Genomic DNA, 27045 nt, shown 5'->3' on the forward strand with positions numbered 1-27045 from the left:
GTTAGACAATGGTCCAGTTTCATTCTCCTACATGTAGCTGTCCAGTTTTGCCAGCACCATCTGTTGAAGAGACTGTCATTTTGCCATTGTATGTCCATGGGTCCTTTATCAAATATTAATTGACCGTATATATTTGGGTTAATTTCTGGGGTCTCTAATCTGTTCCACTGGTCTGTGGCTCTGTTCTTGTGCTGGTACCAAATTGTCTTGATTAATATGGCTTTGTAGTAGAGCTTGAAGTTGGGGAGTGAGATCCCCCCTACTTTATTCTTCTTTTTCAGGATTGCTTTGGCTATTCGGGGTCTTCGGTGTTTCCATATGAATTTTTGAATTATTTGTTCCAATTCATTGAAGAATGTTGCTGGTAATTTGAGAGGGATTGCATCAAATCTGTATATTGTTTTGGGCAGGATGGCCATTTTGACGATATTAATTCTTCCTAGCCATGAGCATGGGATGAGTTTCCATTTATTAGTGTCCCCTTTAATTTCTCTTAAGAGTGACTTGTAGTTTTCAGAGTATAAGTCTTTCACTTCTTTGGTTAGGTTTATTCCTAGGTATTTTATTCTTTTTGATGCAATGGTGAATGGAATTGTTTTCCTGATTTCTCTTTCTATTGATTCATTGTTAGTGTATAGGAAAGCTACAGATTTCTGTGTGTTAATTTTGTATCCTGCAACTTTGCTGTATTCCAATATCAGTTCTAGTAGTTTTGGAGTGGAGTCTTTAGGGTTTTTTATGTACAATATCATGTCATCTGCAAATAGTGACAGTTTAACTTCTTTACCAATCTGGATTCCTTGTATTTCTTTGTTTTGTCTGATTGCCGTGGCTAGGACCTCCAGTACTATGTTAAATAACAGTGGGGAGAGTGGGCATCCCTGTCTGGTTCCCGATCTCAGAGGGAATGCTTTCAGCTTCTCGCTGTTCAGTATAATGCTGGCTGTGGGTTTATCATATATGGCCTTTATTATGTTGAGATACTTGCCCTCTAATCCCATTTTGCTGAGAGTTTTTATCATGAATGGATGTTGAATTTTGTCAAATGCTTTTTCAGCATCTATGGAGATGATCATGTGGTTTTTGTCTTTCTTTTTGTTGATGTGGTGGATGATGTTGATGGATTTTCGAATGTTGTACCATCCTTGCATCCCTGGGATGAACCCCACTTGGTCATGGTGTATGATTGTTTTGATATACTGTTGAATTCTGTTTGCTAATATTTTATTGAGTATTTTTGCATCTACATTCATCAGGGATATTGGTCTGTAATTTTCTTTTTTGGTGGGGTCTTTGCCTGGTTTTGGTATTAGGGTGATGTTGGCTTCATAGAATGGGTTTGGGAGTATTCCCTCTTCTTCTATTTTTTGGAACTCTTTAAGGAGAATGGGTATTATGTCTTCTCTGTGTGTCTGATAAAATTCTGAGGTAAATCCGTCCGGCCCCGGGGTTTTGTTCTTGGGTAGTTTTTTGATTACCGTTTCAATTTCTTTGCTCGTAATTGGTTTGTTTAACTTTTGTGTTTTTTCCTTGGTCAGTCTTGGGAGGTTGTATTTTTCTAGGAAGTTGTCCATTTCTTCTAGGTTTTCCAGCTTGTTGGCATATAGGTTTTCATAGTAGTCTTTAATAATTCTTTGTATTTCTGTTGAGTCTGTTGTGATTTTTCCATTCTCATTTCTGATTATGTTGATTTGTGTTGATTCTCTTTTTCTCTTAATAAGTTGGGCTAGAGGCTTATCTATTTTGTTTATTTTCTCGAAGAACCAGCTTTTGGTTTCGTTTATTTTTGCTATTGTTTTATTCTTCTCAATTTTATTTCTTCTCTGATCTTTATTATATCCCTCCTTCTGCTGACTTTAGGCCTCATTTGTTCTTCTTTTTCCAGTTTTGATAATTGTGATATTAGACTATTCATTTGAGATTGTTCTTCCTTCTTCAAGTGTGCCTGGATTGCTATATACTTTCCTCTTAAGACTGCTTTTGCTGCGTCCCACAGAAGTTGGGGCTTAGTGTTGTTGTTGTCATTTGTTTCTATATATTCCTTGATCTCTATTTTGATTTGTTCATTGATCCATTGATTATTTAGTAGCATGTTGTTAAGCCTCCATGTGTTTGTGAGCCTTTTTGTTTTCTTTGTAGAATTTATTTCTACTTTTATACCTTTGTGGTCTGAAAAATTGGTTGGTAGAATTTCAATATTTTGGAAATTACTGAGGCTCTTTTTATGAGCTAGTATGTGGTCTATTCTGGAGAATGTTCCATGTGCACTTGAGAAGAATGTATATCCTTTTGCTTTTGGATGTAGAGTTCTATAGATGTCTATTAGGTCCATCTGTTCTACTGTGTTGTTCAGTGCCTGTGTGTCCTTACTTATTTTCTGCCCGGTGGATCTATCCTTTGTGGTGAGTGGTGTGTTGAAGTCTCCTACAATGAATGCATTGCAGTCTATTTCCCTCTTTAGTTCTGTTAGTATTTGCTTCACATATGCTGGTGCTCCTGTATTGGGTGCATATATATTTAGAATGGTTATATCCTCTTGTTGGACTGAGCCCTTTATCATTATGTAGTATCCTTCTTTATCTCTTGTTACTTTCTTTGTTTTGAAGTCTATTTTGTCTGATATTAGTACTGCAACCCCTGCTTTCTTCTCACTGTTGTTTGCCTGAAGTATGTTTTTCCATCCCTTGACTTTTAGTCTATGCTTATCTTTGGGTTTAAGGTGAGTTTCTTGTAAGCAGCATATAGATGGGTCTTGCTTTTTTATCCATTCTATTACTCTATATCTTTTGATTGGTGCATTAAGTCCATTTACATTTAGGGTGACTATTGAGAGATAGGTACTTATTGCCATTGCAGGCTTTAGATTCGTGGTTACCAAAGGTTCGAGGTTAGCTTCTTTAGTATCTTACTGCTTAACTTAGCTCGCTTATTGAGCTGTTATATACACTGTCTAGAGATTCTTTTCTTCTCTCCCTTCTTATTCCTCCTCCTCCATTCTTCTTATGTTGTGTGTTTTGTTCTGTGCTCTTTTTAGGGGTGCTCCCATCTACAGCAGTCCCTGTAGGATGCCCTGTAGAGGTGGTTTGTGGGAAGCAAATTCCCTCAGCTTTTGCTTGTCTGGGAATTGTTTAATCCCGGCATCATATTTAAATGATAGTCGTGCTGGATACAGTATCCTTGGTTCAAGGCCCTTCTGTTTCATTGCATTAAGTATATCATGCCATTCTCTTCTGGCCTGTAGGTTTTCTGTCGAGAAGTCTGATGTTAGCCTGATGGGTTTTCCTTTATAGGTGACCTTTTTCTCTCTACCTGCCTTTAAAACTCTTTCCTTGTCCTTGATCCTTGCCATTTTGATTACTATGTGTCTTGGTGTTGTCCTCCTTGGATCCTTTCTGTTGGGGGTTCTGTGTAATTCCATGGTCTGTTCGATTATTCCCTCCCCCAGTTTGGGGAAGTTTTCAGCAATTGTTTCTTCAAATAGACTTTCTATCCCTTTTCCTCTTTCTTCTTCTTCTGGTATCCCTATAATACGAATATTATTCCTTTTGGCTTGGTCACATAGTTCTCTTAGTGTTGTTTCATTCCTGGAGATCCTTTTATCTCTCTCTATGTCAGCTTCTATACGTTCCTGTTCTCTGGCTTCTATTCCTTCAATGGCCTCTTGCATCTTATCCATTCTGCTTATAAATCCTTCCAGGGATTGTTTCACTTCTGTGATCTCCTTCCTGACATCTGTGATCTCCCTCCGGACTTCATCCCACTGCTCTTGCATTTTTCTCTGCATCTCATCCCATTGCTCTTGCATTTTTCTCTGCATCTCTGTCAGCATGTTCATGATTTTTATTTTGAGTTCTTTTTTAGGAGGGCTGGTTAGGTCTGTCTCCTTCTCAGGTGTTGTCTCTGTGATCTTTGCCTGTAGTTTTGCCTTTTCATGGTGATAGAGATAGTTTGCAGAGCTGGTACAAGTGACTGCTGGAAGAGGTTCCCTTCTTGTTGGTTTGTGGCCTTCCTCTCCTGGGAGAATAGCGACCTCTAGTGGCTTGTGCTGGGCAGCTGTGTGCAGACAGGGCTTCTGCTTCCTGCCTGGTTGCTATGGGGTTTATCTCCGCTGTTGCTGTGGGCGTGGCCTGGCTGGGGCTGCTCCTCCAAAATGGTGGAGCCTGGTTGGAGGGGGAGTGGCCGGGAGGCTATTTATCTCTGTAAGGGGCCTCTGTGCTCCCTGCTGCCCAGGGGTTAGAGTGCCCAGAGATCCCCAGATTCCCTGCCTCTGGTCTAAGTGACCTGTCCTGCCCCTTTAAGACTTCCAAAAAGCACTCTCCAAACCAAAAGAACAACAGCAACAATGAGAGAGGGAACAGAAAAAAAAAAAAAAAAAAGAAAAAAACACGTGATTTTTTTTGTCCTCAGGCGCCGGTCCCCGGCACCCGCTCACTGGTCCTGCTGCCCTGTCTCCCTAGCACCAGGGTCCCTGTCCCTTCAAGGCTTCCAAAAAGCACCCGTCCACCGGTCCCGCAAGGAAAAAGGCGTGATATTCTTTGTGCTCAGGCTCCGGTCCCAGGCGCCCGCTCACCAGTCCCGCCGCCCTGCCCCCCTAGCACCAGGGTCCCTGTTCCTTTAAGGCTTCCAAAAAGCGTTTGCCAAAAAGAGGAAAAAAAAGGGGAAAAACGAGCAATTTCCTCCGTCCTCAGGCACCGGTCTGAGGCACCCGCCCACCGGTCCCGCCACCCTGCCTCCCTAGCAACGGGGGCCCTGTCCCTTTAAGGCTTCCAAAAAGCACTCGCCAAAAAAAAAAACCGCTCTGGTTTCTTTCCACCCACCGGGAGCCAGGGGGAGGGGCTTGTATCTTACCCCCTTCACAAGGCACTGGGTTCTTGCAGGTGTGGATGTGGTCTGGATGTTGTCCTGTGTCCTGTGGTCTCTATTTTAGGAAGATTTTTCTTTGTTATATTTTCATAGCTCTATGTGTTTTTGGGAGGAGATTTCCACTGCTCTACTCACGCCACCATCCTCGTAATTATATATTTTAAATAGTTTACATGATATGCCATGTATTCATATTACCCAAAAAGTGGGTGTTGAAGTAAAAACATTAGCTGCACACTTACAAGGAGGGAATTGAGGCTGAGGATACTTAATTAACAGGACTGGGCTCACACAGCCCCCAGATGCTAACCTGGGATTCCACCCCACTGATTTATTTATTTACAAGTTTTCTCTGATGGTTAATGACCCTCAAGCAGCAAGAACAGTGGGGAGAAGGGAGGAGAGGGGGACATATTCCAAGTTACCAGAAAGCTGAGCTTCCTCCCTGCCCCTTGGCCTCTCGGTATTTTGCGGTCCATCCAAGCCCTGGCCACACTGCAGAGAAGATGCTTCAATTCAACTTCAGCTCTCATTTGCATTCCTCTGGGCTTGGAGAGAGAAAGACTCATAAAATTCCTTGTGTCTCAAGTTGAATTGAGATCAGTTTCAAATTTTAAGTTCAGGATCTGATCAGAGACAGAGGAGGTCAATAACTGCTGGTGGGGGTAGGGTCTGCTGAGACAAAGGCAGGAATACTGGGCTGGCAATGCCATGAAGGGCTCAGGGTGCAGGGCTCCTATCCAGAACAAGGAAAAAACGGTAAGAAAAAAACAACTCAGGGAAATGTGGAACAAGAGTGTACTGTATATAAGAAAGAACTGAAGGAAAAGACAAAATAATCTTAGCAATTAAGACCCTCATGTACTGTTGGTAGGAATGTAAATTGGTGCAGCCACTATGGAAAACAGTATAGAGATTCCTCAAAAAATTAAAAGCTAGAAATAGCATATCTAGTAATTCTACTTCCTGGAATTTACCCAAAGAAAACAAAATCACTAATTTGAAAAGATATAGCACCCCTAGATTTATTGCAACATTATTTACTATAGCCAAATATGAAAGCTACCTGTGTCCACTGATAGATGAATGGATACAGAAGATGTGGTACACATACCCAATACAATATTACTCAGTGATAAAAAGGAATGAAACCTGTCACTTGTGACAACAGGGGAGAACCTAGAGGGTATTATGCTAAATGAAATGTTAGGTAGAGAAGGACAAACACCATATGATTTCACTTACAGGTGGAATCTAAAAAATAAAACAAACAGAAAAGAAATAGACCCAAATGGAGAAAAAACTAGTAGTTGTCAGTAGGGAGGAGGGTAGCAGGGTAGATAGATGGGTAAGATAGGTGAAGGGGATAAAGAGGTACAAACCTGCAATTATAAGGTCATGGGGATGGGAAGTACAGCATAGAGCATAGTTAATATTGTAATAACTTTATATAGTGACAGATTGTAACTATACTTTTGGTAAGCATTTTGTAATGTATACAATTGTCAAATCACTAGATTGAAACCAATATAATATTGTGTCTTAACTATACTTTAATTAAAAAAAGGACTAAGTTAGAAGCCAGTCAAAGTAGTGTAGGTTCAGCAGAAAATATAATAAAAGATTTTGGGGCAAAGTATGAATATGTTTGTGAGATCAAAAGAAAACAAAATGTCAAATAACTGGAAAGGATCAGAGAGAAGAGTGATTTTTTTTAATGAAGAGAGGAAAAAAATCCAACATATGCATACTTGAATTCTATTCAGAAGAAATACAGAACAATTCAACAGACTTAATACTTAAGACCATCCTCTTAGAAAATTCTGTGCAGAAAAAGAAGACTTGCAATTACATATTAATAGGATAACTGGTTTATCTGGAAAAATTGGCTCAGATCTGTCCATTCAAAGACATACTATTTTAAAAGCATTTGATTTTAAAGACAACAAAATCCCCTAGAACATCAATACAGTACAAAACAAAACAAAACAAAACAATGAGTCACTTGCCTAGAAAAATAGTTTTTATTTTGGAATTTTTGACAATAACATACAACTGAAGACAAAATTATGACAGCATTAAAAATAAAACACTAAAAACCTCAAGGAAAGAGACACATGAGCCACGGACTTTATTTCCTGCCATGCTGTCCATCAAGTGCTATAATTATAGAAATACAGGTTTAAATGTGACAAAACTCAGGAATACTGCATGAAAAAGCCCTTTCTGAGTAATATACAAAAAAATTAAGTGTCATATAACCAAGAGTGGGCTGTGAAACTTTTGGCAAAACAATTTTTATCATTGAATATATTGTATATCTAAGAGTGTCAAAAGCAGAAGAATAGAATATAGCTGTTATCTGTCTTGACATTAAAAAGTAATGCTACAAAAAGGAGAAATGGAAGATAAAGAAGAAATTAAAATAACTCATCAAAGGTCATTTAAAATAATAGGTGGAGTCAGTGGATATTGTAAGCTAGTAAATCAAATAGCAGAAACTTAAGTAAGGGAAAGCGGACTAAGAGCATATTTAAAGGTTTTGTTTAAAAGGTTATCTCTGGAAGAAAATCCCAGGCTTTCATAAATAACAAAGGAAATGGAAAAGGAGTAAATAAAACACATTCAGAAAGGAAAAGAATAAAATGTTACCCCCAATTACAAACAAACATACCAACCATATCAACAAGTAGAAATGAGCATAACTCAGCTATTAGGAGAGCATTTCAAATTATCTTATTAGCCAAAAATAGGCTCTGGTTTAGATAAATGACGCATTAAAATAAAGCTACTCAATAAGAGTAAAAATAGAAGGATGGGCAAATAAATATAGGACAAATATACATCACAAGAGGAAACTAACTAGTAATGAGGGGTTTTAATCCTAATACAAGATGAGGTAGGATTCAGTCAAAAAAACATTAAAAATGACAATGATGAACACCTCAAAATATTACAGAACAATCTGTACAGTGATGTATAAAATAAATAAGAATATCTTATAAATATAAATAAGAATAGCTATGTAGCAAATAACACAAGTACATAAAGCAAAAGCTGCAGATGGTGCAAGGAGAAATACACAGAGATATAGAGATTTTAGCCTTTAACACACTATGCTTAATCCAGAAAGGCTAAGTCAACAAAATATAAGTAGGGATATAGAAGATTTAAATAATATAATAAAGTAGGTTTTATTGATATGTATTGGTGTGTGTTTATATATGAAACTTTATATCCTTATAATATAGACAGACTGTACATATACTTATTATCAAGTACCTACTTAGTTTTCACAAAAATTGATCACACATTAAGTAACAAGGACTGTGTCATAAAGTTCCTTAAAGTAGAAATAATGTGAACAATATTCTTTGATCACAATGCAATAAAACTAGAATTAATAATAAGAAAATAATAGCCCTTTCATTTGGGGGGGGAATCTGTTATATGACTGTAGGGGGAAAGATAAGATAGAAATGAAAATTATAAAATTTCTAAAAAATAAAAATGAAAAGAATCGAGATAAAATGGGGCATTAAATGAATCAAGTGAGAAAGAAAAATAAATTAAAAGCAAAAGCAAGGACTTAAGAAAAAATAAGTACAGGGTAAGTGAGAGAGAAAGAAGGGCAACACTTAGAATAAATCAGTAGATTGATTCTCTGGAAGAAAAAACAAAGCAAAATACATAAAACACTAGGTAACCCAATACAAACAGAAAAGGAGAAGATACAAATTTATATACTGAAAAATGTTAAAGAGAAGTAACCATTGAAACAGTAAAAAATCATGAAAGAGTATTCTATAAATCCATACAAATGTATTTGAAACCCTAGATGAAGGGAAAATAAATAACAGAAATAAAATTAGCCAAATTTTATTAGACATTGGATGAATAAGCCAACCTATTTACATGAAAGAAATAGATATTTTTTAAAGAAACACTACTCAAAATAGCATATCTAGATGCTTTCATGGAGGAATTCTTAACACTTTGCAAAGACTACATAATCATAATCATAATGATACATACATTTTTCTGGAGGGGAAAAATGGAAATCTTTTGAATGCTTTTAATGAAGCATATATGACTTCAGCATCTACATGGATAGTAATAGCATGTATATGTGTGTATGTGTGTGTGTGTGTGTGTATATATATATATACATCTATATATATATATATATATATATATATATATGTAATTATAAAACATTAGCAAGGGAAGTCCAGTACTTCCTTAAAAACATAGGAAGTACATCACAGACCGGTGAAATTTATTCTGAAATTGCGAGAATAGTTTAATATTACCAGAGTAACATACCTAGTAATTTAATGGGTAAATATTTAGTGGCACTCCCACTGGTTCCTGCCAGGGATGACTTAATGGGTAGGCATCCAGTATATTCACAGAGGTGCTTGTGCTTAAAAGAGCTCACACTTGGTTTATTGCTTTGCTATAGCCATCTTGAAATTCTTCATTTTTCCATGACTTCCACATTTGCATAGGCAGATCTGGATTGGGATTCTGGCTCTGTAATCCACTATCCACCTGTCCTTGGGCAAGGCACTTAGCCTCTGTACCATGCTGGTGTGCAGTGTTCTGGTGGAGATTGAAATTGTTATATGAAAATGCCAGGTGCATAGTAAGTGGTAATTAGTATTGCTGTGGTGGTGGTGGTGGTGGTGGTGGTGATAGACATTGTAGTAACAGGCTAGTTTTTACCACAGTCTAGTACTGGTAAAAAGGAGAGAATAGATAACTCTGGTTTGAGTTGTCAGAGACTATTCTATAAGGAAAGGAGTTCTTTGAGTTCAGGCTTCAAGACTCAGCTAATCAGCTATGAAAAGGGCATTCAAGATGGAGGAAATAGCACATGTAAAAGCAATCAGATGGGCAACTAAGGGAAGTAGCGTGGTGGCCTGGAGCATGGATTTGCATAGATTTGGGCTGGAATCTCACATCCACTAGTCACATGACCTTGGGCAAAATACCTCACCTTTCTGTGCCCTGTTGTAGCTCCAGGAATAAGGGGTTCCCTGCCCAGGGTAAGTTCACTATGAATCCATGGAAACCAAAGGAGGACAAGGGGCAGGTTGGGAGAAAGGGTTTTTATTGCTCACAGTGGGCTTGGGTTCACTAGCCAGCCCCCCTCCTCTCCCGCCCACCTCTTCCACCAGGAAGTCCATGGGCGGGTCCCTCGTGACTGGCAGGCACCAGACCAATTAGGTACCAGGAACGGAGAGGGGGAGAGAATGGCGGTTTTCTTTCCACCCCCTTGCCCTGGATCTGCTGGAGGCTCTGCCTTGGTGAACATCCGTTAGTACGTACATGGACCCTTATCTGCATACCACTGTGGAAGCCAGTCGGAAATCCTAGGGTGAGACTTCTATTTACCCCACACTTGGTTTCTTCATCTTTACGCAGTTCAAATGATGATAAATAGCACTTGTCTCATAGGATTACTTTAAAAATTAAGTGAGTTCACATGTGTAAAGTATATAGAAGAGCACTAGCAAATTGTTCAAGTGCCAAATAGATGACATATTATAAGACAAGGAAATCCAAGTCAGACAAGAAATTTAAAAGAAGTGGGCAAGGGCCAGTTCACAGAGGATTAGCTAGCCTGCCAAGACCCTGAATGTAATCTTCAGGTGGTAAAAGGTCATTAAAGTGATTAACCACAATTGTGATATGATCTGATCTGCCTTCTAGAAAATTACATTATAAAATGATAACATTATAAAGACATGAAGAATTGTGGAATAAAAGTTGACTCCCAGTTACTGTTGCTTTTCCTACTGGCATACTTGGCAACAATGATTTCAATTTCTAACATAAGCAATAGTCAGCACTAAGCAGATAAATTCTCAGCTCCAGAAAGTGCCTTCCAACCACAGCATCTGTCTCAGAAGGCACCCTGATGAAGGCCCACTATAATTCATATCCTAAACACTACTTACACCGTGCACACAAGAGCACGCCATAGTATGCTCTAGGTTGCCATCCCTTGCATCATACCTCTTCCAAATCAACTCCAGGTTTGTGGAGTCAGAGCTAATCCCCTGCTGAGGACTTTAACACTTCCAGTCCTGTGAGAGCCAGGAGATGTCCTCACCATTTGCTAGAGCTGCCAGAAGATCCTTGGATGCATTGCTCACAGCAGATGTAACTGCAGTCAATAAACAATGTTTATTGAGCACCCACTGTGTTTAGCACGCAGGAAGAGGGCTACAGAACACTGCCACAGCAAAGAAAGCAGTGGGAGGTGTCATAGCTCTTGTGTAGTGTCTGACACCCCTGTCAATAGTGTTAGCTCTTTAAAGCCATTAAGAATTATCACATACAACTAAAAAAGTGACTCATAGACTGCCATTCTGCCAATTTTTAAGGCATCTAACAGCTAGATTCACTAGGCATTGGACAATTCTGAGAGACTATTCTGAATTCTGTTTATGAACCAAAGAAGGTCAATTTGTCATGCATGATCAGTTATCTCTGGATTTCAATTTGACTCATTTACTCACAGTTTTGACCAGCAACAACCACTTAAAATAGTGAGAAACAATTTTTTTAAGTATTGTATTTCATTTTAAAACTACTATCAATGCTAAATATGTATTTCTTCCAGCAGTGTGGGAGATTTTGTTTGTTTTGTAATATAAATTGTTTTGAGCTCTCAAGAAAAATACAGTGCGTACAATAAAACTGCATTTTGGAAGTTTATTTCTTTATATGTATTCTGGCACTATCTATTTCATTATTTAAGATATTCTTAGGCAAAAAAAGTCATTAAAATTGAAAAGCAAACTGCTTTGTTATATGTGGAAATACAATTATCTTTTTTTGATAATTTTTTCCTGAGTATATAAAAACATTTTACATAATACCATTATCTCATTGTCAATCACTAAGTTATATTGAGCTGTTGTACATTGTTACCATCTGCATTTCAAGTTTTCTTTTTTCTGCAAAATATAATAATTTCCCACAGGCATTCCGTAATTATATTTACAAAGATAGATGAGGGTCCTTGTTACAGATTGTAACTTCGTTCCAAAAATGAGATTGAACAGGGTGTCAGATTGTTCAACTCCTGTGAAAAAAAAAACAAAAAAAAAAACCCAAAACATTCTGAAGATACAGTTTGTGTGACAACAACATGCATTTAACACAAGAAAAAATAATCAGTTCCATGCCAGTGACAGGAGGTGATTCAGTTAGCTGGCTGGCAGTAAAGGTTGTTTAGCAGGTTTCAGATTCCTAATTGGGTGTCTAGCTTGCTAAGTAGCAGCTGGTCTTTAATTAGTTGAAAAATTATTACCACTAAGAGTTGCTTTAAAAAGAAAAAGAACAAAATAATTAAAATGTTAGAATCCATATGGTGGGTGCTTATCCTCACTTGTCAATAGCTGTTTTCCTTCTTTATCACTAATAATAAGTTCAAAAATATTCCAGTGTCATTTACCACTTACTTTTTAAAGTGTAACTACATAAATGTAAACTCCCTAGACTCCCAGAATGGAATAGCAAAAAATTAGCTGCTTGCCATTTAATAAATCTTTTTGACCACAGAAGTATCTCTGATATCCCTATCCCATGGATTTAATATCTAATTGATGAGTAAATTTTGTAACAGGCCTCATAAATGAAGGTATTAGTAAATTCCTTGACTTGATTTGTTATAAAAACAATGACTCTAGTGAAAATATCAGTACCTTACAGTAACAGGAAAACAGTCTTTGTAAACAGGTTGCATTTAATGATTAGTAGGAAGTGAATATATTATGGAGAATTATAGGAAACCCAAATTTGCCATGATTTTGAATTATATTTCTATTCTGCTTATAAATTTTATAAAAATATGTTGTTTAAAGATAAGCCAGTCTGCCTACACACTGAACATGCCATGAAAATTAATTATATGTATATGACAATGCTCTTACCCCTATATTGACAAAGTTGTGTGACTTAGACCAAATATATATTTTTAAAATTTGCTTTTAATTTTTATTATTTGATTTGGGGGTGTGGTGCTGAGACAGGGACCATGGGCTTAGAGTAGGGTGAGGGCCTCTGGGAAAAACAAAGCAAGATAACCCGTTGTGGGATTTGCTTTGGTCTGCTGGGGGGCCCAGTTTATTCTTCTGACTTAACCCAGGTGCTGCTTTTCTTCCTCCAGCCCTTACGAAGTGATTTGCAACCTGGGCAATTTAACAAGCTAGCCCAGAACAATGTAGTAAAAACAGGAAGGAATCCATCTTGAAAATAAGATTACATTCTAAAACCCAATTAGTTAAAAAGTTAGTTTCTTAACATACTCTTTAACAAACAAACAGTAACTCAGCCCACCTTGGGAGCAAACCAGGCAGTCTTGAGTGATAGGCTCCCAGACCAGGAAGCTGCTATCCTGGGAGGAAATCAGAGCAGTAAAATTCTTGTAAATAACCAGGAAGACTGATTAGAAACTTAACATCACTTCAAAGATAAACATTTTGGGACCACTTAGCAGGTATACATCCCTAGTCCTTTGTCTCTCAACCACCTATAAAACCCCTAGACAACATACCACACCAGGACTCTCTTGTCCCCTCCTGGCCTGAGCCAGGAGCTCTGTCCTTCCACTTTATCTCTAAATAAATGCCTCTCACTTGCTTTCCTACCTTGAGTGTTTCCAAAGTTCATTTTTTGACTCTGTGAACAAGAACCCTGGCATCAGTGCCATAGGAGAAAGTACATGAATTTTGATATTAGTAGAACTGGATTCAAATTTTAGCTCTCCCTTTTACTAACCCAAGGTAACTTAACTCATCTTTGGCTCTTGTTTTCTTTAATGATGTAAGAATAATAAAGTCCAGCTTGTCAGATTATTATAAACTCTATGAAGTATCTAGCATTGTTTCATTTGCTACCTGTTCAATAAATGTTTTTCCTGTATTTACTTCAGTATACATGTAATATGTTTCAGTTATCTGGAAAAATCAATTATTGGCTCCCTTTCATGCTTGTATGACATGGTATCAATGAGGTATTTTTTATTTGTGTATCCAATGTAATCTTGACTAAGTATACTACTCATCAGTCTTTGAAACTTGGGCACTTTTTGAAACGTGAAGATCATCTAATGTTTATGCCATTTACCTCATAGTTCTTAGGGATAACAAGACTGATTTGAATGGAAATTTTGATACAATATTTATTCTCCATCCTTCTGAAGCTTCTAACTTCAACGAAGAGGAGGAGTTCTCAGACAGGTATCCAAGTTGAAATGTGACATGTTTTAATTTTCATGCACTTAATGAACACAATCATAGTCATGCCTGCTTCAGGACGACATGACTTCTCTTGACAGAAACACAAAGCTTACTTTTTTTAAACCTCTAAAATTCTACTTGAATCCACTTTTTCTTGTTTTAATATTAGTTCTTCAAATTCACTGCAGGAGAATACAAATAAATTTCCACTTAGATGTTTTGTATCACTCTTTGTCCCCACTTTTCTGCTTCCTTTCAAAGCACTATCTAGTCTCTGCCCATGAAATTTCTCTATCATTACATTCTGCTGACCACACTGCTAATATTCAGTACATACAAAATTATCATAATCAGGCAATGCCAAGTGGGAGAAACGCTGACATGTGGTACAGTAAGATGCAAATCAGGCCATATAGACTAATAGCTAACATTTGGTTGACATCTCTAATTTCACTTGGGTTGAAACTAAAACTTTAGTACACCTCTCTGTGGTCTGCCATACAGCCAGCTGCCTTTTCTACAGATGTTCTCAACATATGAAGGAGAGACTGAGCATTAACCCCCTGCTGAATACCAACAAGATGCAGGTGATCATGCAACAATTTCCTACCTTTCAAGACCTAACTGATGATCTGACATGATGGAAAGCCCATTGTTATACACTGTTACAAATGTCTATAATTACCGCTGCTACACAACCAAATGATTCAGCTCATCCATTCCATCACACTCAGAGGACACCCAAGTGACATTTACGTTTCCTGTCCTTACCTTTCCCCAAATCATGGCAGCTAGGAAACTCTTTGGCCTAATCATTAGCCATCTAGCTAGAACATTTGAAAGTCTTGTATTCTGGTTTGTGAGGTGACAGTGATTGTTTTTGAGCTGGTTAAGGACAAGAGATAAATAATAATGGAAGATTCTCTGGCAGCTGTGCCCTGGATGGACTGGAGATGGGAAAGACGGGTGTCACTCTGCATGACACTATAAGATAAACACATATCAAAGAAAATCACAGAGAAAGGAGTTCTATCTCAGGGACTTTTGTATAGTTTCTGTTTTTTTTTTCTCCTTTACATATTCTCTGATGTTACCTAAAGTCATGGATCTTACAAGACACTCCTGAGTTCTGAGTTTTCTTCTTTTACAATGTTGAAGTCAGTTTAATACAAATCTGTTGTCCTTGCTCAACAATGAAAATGGTTTCTCTTGAGTTATCCACTCTTCTTCCTTTCAAAATGTCTTTCCAACATTTTGGTTGAAAATGTTTTTTCTGAAGCTTGCCTTGTTCCTCTCTATTCCTTTCTATTGTGTCCTCTGGAACATGACTCTCCTCTGAAGATAATGCTTCACTGAAACTTTCTTGAGAAAAGACTATTCTTTTGGAAACTATCTTGAGATGCAATTAGTGTCCTTGTGACTCTACACTTACATCTAAATTTTCACTTCATCACTTTCAGGTAAATATATTTGCTTTTTGACCTCAACCTTAACCCCTCTCCAAGCTGCTCTCCATTGATGGCTGCTCACTCTTCATTCATCAAAAGTCTAAGTGTCTGGTTTATAGACCTCCTTTTCCTGCCAAGTTCTGCCATCATCTTGGATAAGACTTATCTGATATTCTAACCCCTCTTCCTTTAATCTCTTCATGCCAAATGATTTTATCCTCTACTTTACAATAGCCAGCTACATGTGCTGCAGTAATCCTTACAGATACATTTAGCTGGAATTGTAAGCCTAGTTTCAGCCAAGAGTTTAATCTCCTTCCTATTCTTCCTCTCAACCATTTTCAACATCAACCCATAAATTTCACGGACTTGTTTAGCAAAAGGCTTATTGTCTCTCGCTATCTACTTGCAATCATCAGCTTTACCTTCATTTTCAAAATATCATACATTTTATGTTTTTGTTTCATTTTTCTTTGTTTTTTAGTACCTTCAGCACTCTTGCCACTTAAGCCTGTTTTGCTTGATTGAAAACACAAAACGTGGTTGACTTTATCTGACTGCCTGCTCCTATGTGCATTTTTTGGAAAAAGTCAGAGTAGCTCCACAAACATCTCTAACTCACCTTGAAGGGAATGTGTCATCTTTCCTTTCTACCTATTCCTTCTCTTGTTTTCCTAATCTAATTGAATGATACTAACATTCACCCAGTGTCTCAAACATCTGGAATTATCTATTTCCTTTACATCATCCATCTAATCAGTAAGTAAGCCCTGTGGATTCCATCTTATAAATAGTTCTTAAATCATTTACTGTCTCAAACTTTACTAGTCTACAAAGAGCTAAGACCCTGTTATATTTGAACTTCACAGCCATTTACTGGTCTCCCTGCCTTAGATGTCATCTCACCCCAATCATACATCTACATTGCAGACAAAAGGGAACCTTCAAAAATACAGTTTATATCACACTAATTCACAGTCAAATATTCAACATAGGTTTCTCATTGGACTTAAGGAAAATGCATAACCGCTTCCTATAGCTTACGACATCCTCTGGGACCTTGCTTGTAGTGTATCTTTCACCACTCCCACCTTCATAATTCATGCCCCAGTTCTTCAAATACTACCTCATCTTAGGCCTTTTTCTGTTTGATCTGCAATTAAGTATCTTCTTTTTTCTTCTTTGCCTGGATAACATCTCATGCCATTCTTATCTTGGCCTAAGTATCTCTTCCTATAGGATTCCTTCCGTTTGGTCCAACCTCATGTGTGTGCACACACATATACACAAAGGCACACATATATCTGATATGTCTTCTCTGTTAGTCTTCCAACATAGCATGTATCACAAATTTTTAAGATTGTTTTTTAACTGTCCTTCCAGACAGTTATTAAATCAGAGCTCTGTGAGATTTGAACTATGCCTGCTTTGTTCATCATGGAATCTTCAGATCCTAGTACTTTGACAAAAATAATCATTAATAAATTAAAAGTTGACTTTATTTAAACCAAAATGTATAATTATTCAACTAATAATAATAGTAAATGATACAACAGTAAGATGTCTCTCCCCAGAAGCAACATAAATTGAGCGATTATTGGACTATTTATTATGTACAGTCTTCATTATAATTTGACTACCTACTCTGCTATTAAAGAAAGCTTAACTAAAGAAGAAAGTGATGGAAGGGTAGTATTATAAAGGTAACTTTCTTTTATCACAATTTTTAAAATGAAAGTATTTTAAAACTTTGTATATTAGTTAAGATATAAATTTAGCAGCTATTAGCAGAGAACCAAAATAATAACTGCCTACAAGACAGAATTTCTTTCTTTCATATCCAGCGTTCCCAGCTGGTATCTTCTGCCCAGGTGTCTTCTTTTCTTGCTTGGACATCCCTGGGGTGTGAACCTCCTCCATAATATTGTTTATGAAGGTTCAATACCATGCCCACCTTCAAGCCAGGAGAGAAAAAGAAATAATATTTGGTCTTTTTAAAATCATGTCATAGAAGTTACTGTGATTGTTAATTTTATGTATCCAATTGGCTGGACCACGGTGCCCACATATCTGGCCAAATATTATTGTGGATATTTGTGTGAGGTTTTTTTTAAATGAGATTAACACTGAAATCAGTAGACTTTGGGTAAAGTAGACTGCCTTCCATAGTGTCGATGGGTCTCATCCCATCAGTTGAAGGCTTTCGTAGGACAAAGACTGACGTCCCCCTGAGCAAGAAGGAACTCTGCCACGAGGCAGTCTTCACACTTCAAGGGCAACACTGGCTCTTTCCTGGTTTCTAGCCTATAGGTCTAACGGCAGATTTTGGAATTCCAGTCTTCATAAACATGTGCTTTGATTCTCTAAATATATACTCATCCTATTATTTTTGTTTTTCTGGAGAACCCTGACTAATACAGTTGCTCATGTCACTTCTATTCATACCTGATTGAACAGAACTTAGTCACCTAGCCACACCTGGTTGCAATGGAAGCGGGCAAATGTGATCTTTATTTTAGGGAGGCACATGCCCAAGTAAAGTTTTGTTTAAATGGATGATAAGAGTAGATTGGGAGAAAATAATCTTATATTTGCATGAGTGCAAGTATAATTCATTTGCTAAATAGGTCAGATACATAAGTATGTTATAGTGCCCCTCCTTAGAACATAGGTATGAAGGTGTGGATTAGTTTAATAATTTTTAGATAATCCCAATAAATATATTTTACTTTTCAGCTGAGCTTTTCAGAGGTGTTGAGCAAGTTCTCATGCTCTATGAATATCCTGGTTGCATATTCTAGGCTGCTGCTGGTCAAGTACGGAGCCAGACGCTTTAACCACCAGAGCTGATGGGTTAGATTAACAACTCTAGTAGAACATTGAGGACCCCAACGAACACCCAGGTTAGAATAGCTCTTTCTCACTCCTCACACAGGGTCTGAGCCATGATAGCTAAATTTTAGGTCTGCTCTTACATAGTGGTAAATAAATAGTAGAGGGGCTAACAATAATTTTAGCCTAAAAACATTTTAAAACTAGGTATGTTTTAAATTATATACTGAAAAACTAACACATTACATTATGAATTTGAAATTGTATGATTTTTCAATAGTATAAAGTTTCAATAAATATATTCAATTTTAAAAGTAACCATAATATACTCTATGCATACTAAAATAGAAACAGAAAAATAAAAATAATCACACATGATTTTTTAAATTATTTTTTTCCTTCCTCTCAAATTATCTTACTGCTCCAAGCCACTGTCGTCTCTTGCTTCCTCATTGGTCTTCCTGTTTCCTGCTCACCTGTCTTCTTGACACCTTCTTCCTCTGCTCAGAAATCCTCACTTAATATAATAGTCAAAGTAGTTACAATGGATTCTTAAGAATGTCCCAGGTCCCACTGTGCACGCTGATTACTCACTGACCTTTTCTGTACATTGTCCCTTCATTCTCTGCATAGCAGTCATGTGATTTGCTGTTCCTTGGGCACATCAAGCATATTTCTCCCCAAGGCCTTTGTGCATGCTGCCCCCTGTGCCTGGAACACTCCACAGAAAGCTCTTATCACTTTCTTAGGTCCCTGTTTAAATATCAGCTTACAAATTAGACATTCTTTGACAACCACTCTGTATAAAAGAATAGCAGCTCCCATATCCCCACTTCTCTTGTAGTCGTTATCCTGGTTTATTTTACTCCATACTGCTTATATCAATCTGGCATATACAATGGTTGGGTTGTTGTGTGTGTCTCACCAATAAAATAAAATGCATGGGGGAAAGGACTGAGTTTTGCTCACTGCATTTCCCTAGCACCAATAAAAGTACTTGTATGCTGGGGGCTCTCTACAGTCTTTGCTAAATGCCTAACTGAGTCTGTCTTCATTTAAAATGCACCAGAATTAATGATTTGGCAAGAAACAGGTATCAATTTTTTATTTTTAATTTGACACTGAATTGACTATATTTTTGAAAATGAATTTCATGAAAGTTATAATGTTTTTCTTTAAGTTTTTAACTGTTGCTTTACGTTCTGGGCTTTAGGCTTTTCGGGCTTATGTGATTTCAAATAGCATATGGCAAAACAAATGAGTGTCGGTTTGATGCCACCTGACCTTGAAATGACAATGAGAGCAAAAGGGCAAAATGAATGTGGCCTTGTCAACTCTTCTGAGAACAGGACATTTCCAGCAGCCCTAGAGAATGTCAAAAATAGTTCCATAAATGGAATGGGAAGCCAAATGAAAGGTTTCCATAGAAGGAGGGTGACAGACAGGTCTTTAAATGAATATATAATGAGGATCATCCAAGTCATTCAAACTGAAGAAGGACTAAGAGGTGGTGTGATTTATCTCACATTTTCAATCGAAGCATGATCACTATGGAGAAATACTATATTTTTGAAGGTAACACATAATCATGTTATAAAAGTTCAGAGTATCAAAAGGCATAAAGTGCAAGGTCTTCTTTACACTATATACCCCTTAGTTCTTTGATTTCCCTCCTCAAAGACACCCACTGGTAGTAATTAGTTTTATAAATTTTTAAAGATATTCTGTGCAAACAAAATCTGGACTATATTTCATTTAAAATTCTCTTCTCTCTGAAAGATTTCCAACAGGCAAGAACCGTAGAGGATAATCGAATAGACACCACTCTACTCCCCAAACAGATTTTGTAAGTATTACTTTTGTCCAAATTGCTTCAGGTATATATATTATAAAACGAAATGTTACAGAGTTTCTACCTCAACTGCATTCTTATCCATCTAGTCATAGAAGTAAACACTACACCAACAATGATTTGCATCTTTCCTAATAATTTTTTTCATACTCTTATGTACCTATATGTCCATAACAATAGATAGTATCATGGTACTTAAATTTATGTAACTCCTAGCATACCATGCATATCCTTTTGTGACTTGCTTTTTCTTTTGAGATTATAATAATTTCATTTGAGAATTAATTTAAAAAACAGCCAGACATCTGAGTGAGGCCACTTTGGATCATCTAGCCCCTTCGAGCCATCAACTGATTATAACTGCATGAGTGATACCAAGGAAGACTAACGGACTGCCCAGCGGAGCTGAGCCCAAATTGCTCATCCTTGATCAAATAATGATTGTTTTAAGCCACTGAATTTAGGGATCATTTGCTATACAGAAAATTATTACCCAGTGCCTGCGATGTTGTTAGACATTTAACTTTGCCAACCTAATTGGGATCTTTCTATGAATATTATTTATTTAACCATCCTTCAATATTCTCATATCACAAGAATGATTTCAGATATCAATCCATAGCATATAATTACTAACTAACAGTATCTTAAAACAAGAGGAAATGATTTTTCATATGTAACAAGGGTCTGGAAGTTGGCAGTGGCTCACATTTGTTTTGTGACTCAGTGTCAATCATCATGTTTCTTGGTTAGTATCTTTATGATTCTCTTGATTTTTCCTTCGTGGTCAAAATTCCCTCAGCTTCACATAGCCTACCTGCACACATTGACAACAGAAAGCCAGGAGTGTTCATTGGACAGAGCATTTTTCCTTATTCACCATAGGAAAATCTTTCAAAGAAATCTAACAACCGATATCCTCTTATACCCTATTTACCGAAACAATGATTCTAGACCAATTAGCATATGGCAAAACAAATGAGTGTCGGTTTGATGCCACCTGACCTTGAAATGACAATGAGAGCAAAAGGGCAAAATGAATGTGGCCTTGTCAACTCTTCTGAGAACAGGACATTTCCAGCAGCCCTAGAGAATGTCAAAAATAGTTCCATAAATGGAACTACCTTCCTTCAGCTCAAGGAAAACCTGAAAGAAAACTGTTTAGTTAAGCAGTGGTAAGAGTAGAATCACTTCTAGAAAAAAGCAATCATGTCAGTTACATTCTGTAAAAGATTTATATAATTTTCCTCATAAATTTCTCACATATTTATTGGATATTTTTTCCTAGACAAGGAAAACAAATTTTGCTGTGGTAGGGAATGGAATACTTTGTTTTAATAACATTTCTTAGCTGGTTCTTGCTGGTATATAGAAATACCACTGAATTTCTGCTTTTAAAATTATAATAACAATCTTTTGAATTTGTTTATTTGTTTTACAAGCATATAGAATTTCATGCTTTTTTTGTGTGTGGGTGTCATATAAACTGTAAGAAAGGACAGCTGTGGTTTTTCTTTTTATTATCCCTGATTTCTTTTCCTTTTCTTTTTAGTGAAGTGGTAGCAGTGATCAGTGAACCAGTGGTAAGAGTAGAATCACTTCTGGAAAGAAGCAATCAGTAGGCAACAATTTGATTTCCTGTTGCCTACTGATGAGAAATCTGCTTTACCTTATTTAATGACTTTTCTCTCACATTTGCTCTCTTTGCCATTTTCTCTGCCTTTAAGAGTGAGATGATTTACCATTTCAAGAAGTGTGGACTCACTTGTGCATATTTTTTCATACAATTTTTTGTTATGAGAATTGGCATTGTTCACCAGTTATTGTCTTAAGATGATTCCATTATATTGGATATCAGGGCAGGCTAATTCTGTATTTTTGGCTTTGTTTTCTTGATGTCTTCTAACTCTCATGTTGGATCTTTCCTGATTATATCAGCAATAGTTTTTTATTTTAATTCCACTTTCTGCAAACACCAAAATATACTAATCTACCTTCATTTAAATCTACATATGCTATTTCCTCCTGTAATATAACCTTCAAATTGTATATTGCTGTTTCCCACCCACCTAAATACCACGCTTCTGTAAATTTCCATTGTCTTTCTTTACACGTTTCTTGCCCTGGATTATTCCAATCAGCATTAAAGCAAGCTGAAAAATCTCTAAACCACATCAACATTAAACTAATTCCTCCCTCTGTACTGTCCTTTTCAGTAAATACTCCCGGGGAGAGATTTCTGTCCTTGGTGTAGCTATTTTTTATCTTTCTCTTCTTTCTTGAGATGTTCCAGAAATGGTCCCACACCATTTAGTTAAAGGTATTCATTTCTCAAGTGATGTAGAGGCTCCCTTTATAAAATCTAAGTTCCCATGAATGTGGGGGTATTTTTCTGATTTTTCTACTCTGTTTCATTGATCATGGACTAGTACCACAATTTCAAGACAGTATAGCTTATTTTAAATCTGGCAGAATTATTTCCTCTCATTGATCATCACCCCCCACATCAGGGTTCTCCTATATATTTTTGCATATTTATTTTTCCATGTTAAGTTTTTTTATAAGCAATTTTTTATAATAAAATTTTCTAGTTCAAAAATACCAACAATTGTTGATATTTGGTATTTGTTTTGGATTCACATTAAATCTATCATCTAAGGGAGAATGAACATCTTTATGAACTCAAGTTAATTGATCCAAGAAAGACGTTTTCCATTTTTTCTCATCCACTTTAGTGTGTTTCAGGATTACAAAACTGCTTCATAGGTGCTTTAAGTAGTTCTTGTTTATTTCTAGATATTTTTATCTTTCTATGATTATAGCCTTTTCTCTTTCATTATATATAATGAATATATTATGAACATTTCATTATATATAATGAATATTTCATTATATATAATGAATTGTTTGAAAAAATAAAGGCTATTGAGTTTTGAATATTTTATATTCTGCTACTTCATTAATTTTGGGGGTTATAGATTCTTGCAAGAAATAATGTCAAATGATCAGCTAAAAGAAATAATTTTACTTCTTTTTTTGCCAACTATCATGCTTTGATTTCCTTGTCTAATTCCATTTGACTAATAACTTCAACACAACATTAAATAGCAGGGGTAAAAGGGGGCATCTTTGCCTTCTTCCTGATTTCAGCAGGGAGGCCTGAACCTTTCTATCGCCAAAGCTCTTTTGCACACAGTTGATGTTCACTAACTGACTCTGAGTAGATAATTGGTCCAAATATTATTTGTTTGAGATTTACATATGTTTTTGTTTCCCTTTTAAATTGTGATGTGATTTAAATTGTGATAAATATAAAATTTGCAGCAAACTTGCTGAAACAACCATTTAAAGATCTGTAAATGAGAACTGCATTCTTCAACATTTCCCATTTTCTTCTATAGTGCTAACATCTTGAGCAGATTTTATAATATAAATTACTATGTTCAAAGTAGTTTAATATTAAAGAGAATGCTGCAGAGAGATCGTTCACTGATAAATGCTTTTCTACCCCTTAAAGCCTGATGTTGATAATTGAGGAAAAGTACCCTTTGTGGAGAATAAAGCTCTATTAAACTATAAATATATCAATATGTAACATACTATATGCATATTAACTCAGTCTTCACAAGTACAAACATACATTTTGTTGCTTTGAAAGGCACTGCATTCATGAAACTTTGGACTGTAATTCTACCTTACTATTATTTAATGCACATTACTTGACGATAAGACAGTACCAAACTTGCATGGTGATTTTATTAGTCCAGGCAGTGAAGAGTTTTTGAGGAAACTCTCCACGTCCTCCTCAGAAGAGAGCTTAGGTATGGATGAGAAACACACTCCCAAGGGTGTTGTGACCGTCAGTAACACAAGTCACCTGGCATGCACTGTGCTCCGCAGCCCTGGGATCTCCTTTCTCCTTGTAGGGGGGCCAGACGGATGGCAGGAAGAAGTGCGCTCTTTGGAAATGTTAGTGTGCACACTTAGACTACACAACCTTTTGGGATGGTTCTTCTGATCTCCCACGAGCTGTAAATTTTGAAAAACATGGGTGCACGAGAAATTTGATGTGGATTGTATGTGCTTCTGCTGTAGATTTTATAAAATTTTACTGAGTAGGGTGAAGATAAATGGGACAAATCATAAAATATGTCTGTCACATTGACACTAAAATAAACAGGCCCACTTATATACATATTGAAAAGCAAGAGCATACGCAAAACCAAAGAAAGATGAAAGAACTCATTCGTATAAAGATATCAATGAAGACAGCTAGCTGGCTGGAGGATTTAAAATGACATAGTTAGCAATAAAGATATTTTAAATTAAAGTATATTTTAGCGACCTAAGGCCCAAGTTGTACCTGGCAAAAAAGGAAATGTCCTGAGGTCATGGAACTAACACTTTTTGTCTCATCAAAATTGTACATCTACAAAAAAGCTTCCAAGGGAAAACCACAGCCTTTTCTAAAAATCATAATTGACATTTTCTGCAAAATCAAAGATATTACTGCACACATTTGGGAAGTTACAAATTAAGCAACATCTGTAAATTTATATAAAGATAAATGACTTAAAAAATTTACTCAGAATCCACTTCATTTATATTCATTCCACCATGCTTGTAGATATTTTGGAATCATTGACACATCTAACACATTATTGTTTCAATGGTAACATAATAATATATTAGTATCATTTATAATTTAAAAATATATTTTCATCCCATTATCTTATTTAGGAAATATTCTAAACCTGCTATCATGTTATTAATATTCTAAATATATTAATATTAATATTCTAAACCATGTATACCTTTTTCCTTGTGAGTAGTGAAATGCAACCCTGAAATTTCTTTCTGTGTCTGAGGTTTTCCTAATTCCACTAATGCGTTTACTTAAAACTTCTTAAAATTATGAAATCCACCATACATTTAAAAGGGTGTATGTAATTAGACGTAGAGTTTAAAACGTAATGATAATAGGGACACCTGCACACACATGCGTTTCCTCACATAAGAAACAGAATGCCGGTGCAATAGATGATGCTGTGTGTCGTCCCCATTCAGACTCCCTTCCTTCTCTGCCAGAGGTGACTAATGATAACACTGAGGCACTGCCGATCAGTGTGCCCTGTGCATGTGTCCAAGTGGCTGTGGCAAAAGAGTTCTGTGGTTAAAATAGGGCTGGGAAACAATGTTAAAGGCAGATAAGGCAATGGGTTCACTGTGGGACTTCACAGAGCCCTAATATACTGATGAACATTGGAATCTATATGCAATTTTATATTCTGCAAACTTACTATGGAACATATTTTACAAAATACTGATCCAAGTAATTTCCCAAATTGTTTAATTCATAATGAACTAAAAATCAGACAAATACAGACTCTTTTTTTAAGACTTGAAGGACATTTAAGGAAACAGCCTGTAAGGTGGATGAGCAAGGCATCCACAGACAGATATTAAATTCAAAATCTCAGGGGAATAAAAGACCAGTGATTTGTATCTCATCACAGCATGTGTTCACTATAGGTTTGCTTTAGCCTCTGACCTGAGCAGTCTTTGCTTTGGGCCACTCTCTCTTGCACACTGCTGTCCAAGACACTTACACTCACAATTCATGGAACAGACTCGTCAGATGGTTCCACCCAAAACTAGGCGGTCGGGAAATGCTGTGTGGGACACATGTGGGGAATGGTTTTCCTAGAGGATGAGGGAAAAGGCCACTAGTCTGTCTGTACAGGGGATTACGTTCACTTGAAAGGTGAGAGCATCCATTCTGTCATTTAGTTTGGAAAACGCCCGAGATCTCACCTGAGTCTGATGAGGGAGCATTAGCAGGGCAGAGGGTCAGAGAACTCTTGTCTGATGCTCATGAATGTCTCCAGGGCCTGGCCGGTTAGCACTTGAATGTGAATCAGTCATTTCACATATGGAGCTAAGACTGGTTTGGAGACATAACGCACAAACAAATCCATAAAATATTGTACAAATAGGTAGTTGGTGGCTCCTTAATTGTTATATTAAATTGGGCAGAGCCATTCAGCTAATTAATGGTAGGATTAGGCCACTGTACAGAATGGGTGAGCCATTTCTCTTTGTCTAGCTTTTTCTTTATTTCCTTTTTATGACTTCATATATATATGACATATGATTTTTCTGAAAGTGCTCTTTCATCTCAGTTATAATACACAACATGTAATATATAATAAAATGACAGTGTTTAGCAATATATGATAAATAATATTTAACATGAATATATTTTATATATAATGCATTTTTAGATCTGAAAATGTTTCCCCATTTCAGTTGTGCTCCTCAGCAAAGGAAATATCTGTCGTCTATCTTTGAACCAAGGAGTGAAAAGAGAAATCTTGAAGACAGTACACACTTGAAGGCCAGTGTGATGGTGGCAGCAAAATTAACAGAAGAGGAAAAAAATCTCAAAGGGAAGATGGAAATGTGGTGTAAGACCCTGGGCAAAGTAGAAATTGTCCATAAATTATCAAATAAAAGGAGTTTCTATTTCATTCAATAAAAAAGGAGTATTTTATTTCAACAGGGGAGATATTTCCTATACAGAATCACCTTCTCCATCTCTAAGGATTTTCTTTCTTTATCACCTTACCTCCATCAGGACAGCATTTTATGTTCTGGGACACATGAGTCTATCAATTTTTCAGACATTCGTTTTCAAAGTTTTGAATCTTGTAAGTGAACTTACGAGCGGACCGTATGGCATTCTTACTACATTCAATGTTAAAATTTCTATTAAATGAAAAGATGAATATTT

At 36.6% G+C, this 27045-nt stretch overlaps 1 long non-coding RNA gene across 2 annotated transcripts; it reads left to right on the top strand.

Moving 5' to 3' along the window:
- Positions 1-10073: 10073 nt before the first annotated feature.
- LOC140849411 (uncharacterized) lies at positions 10074-26762 on the top strand. 2 transcript variants are annotated; one of them, XR_012131162.1, is made up of 4 exons: positions 10074-10246; positions 18370-18471; positions 20180-20246; positions 26562-26762. It is a non-coding gene; the product is annotated as an uncharacterized lncRNA (long non-coding RNA). The 2 variants fall into 2 exon arrangements; XR_012131163.1 differs by lacking the exon at positions 18370-18471.
- The last annotated feature ends 283 nt before the right edge of the window (positions 26763-27045 follow it).

Source organism: Manis javanica, chromosome 5 (assembly GCF_040802235.1).
Source record: "Manis javanica isolate MJ-LG chromosome 5, MJ_LKY, whole genome shotgun sequence".
Lineage (NCBI taxonomy): Eukaryota > Metazoa > Chordata > Mammalia > Pholidota > Manidae > Manis > Manis javanica.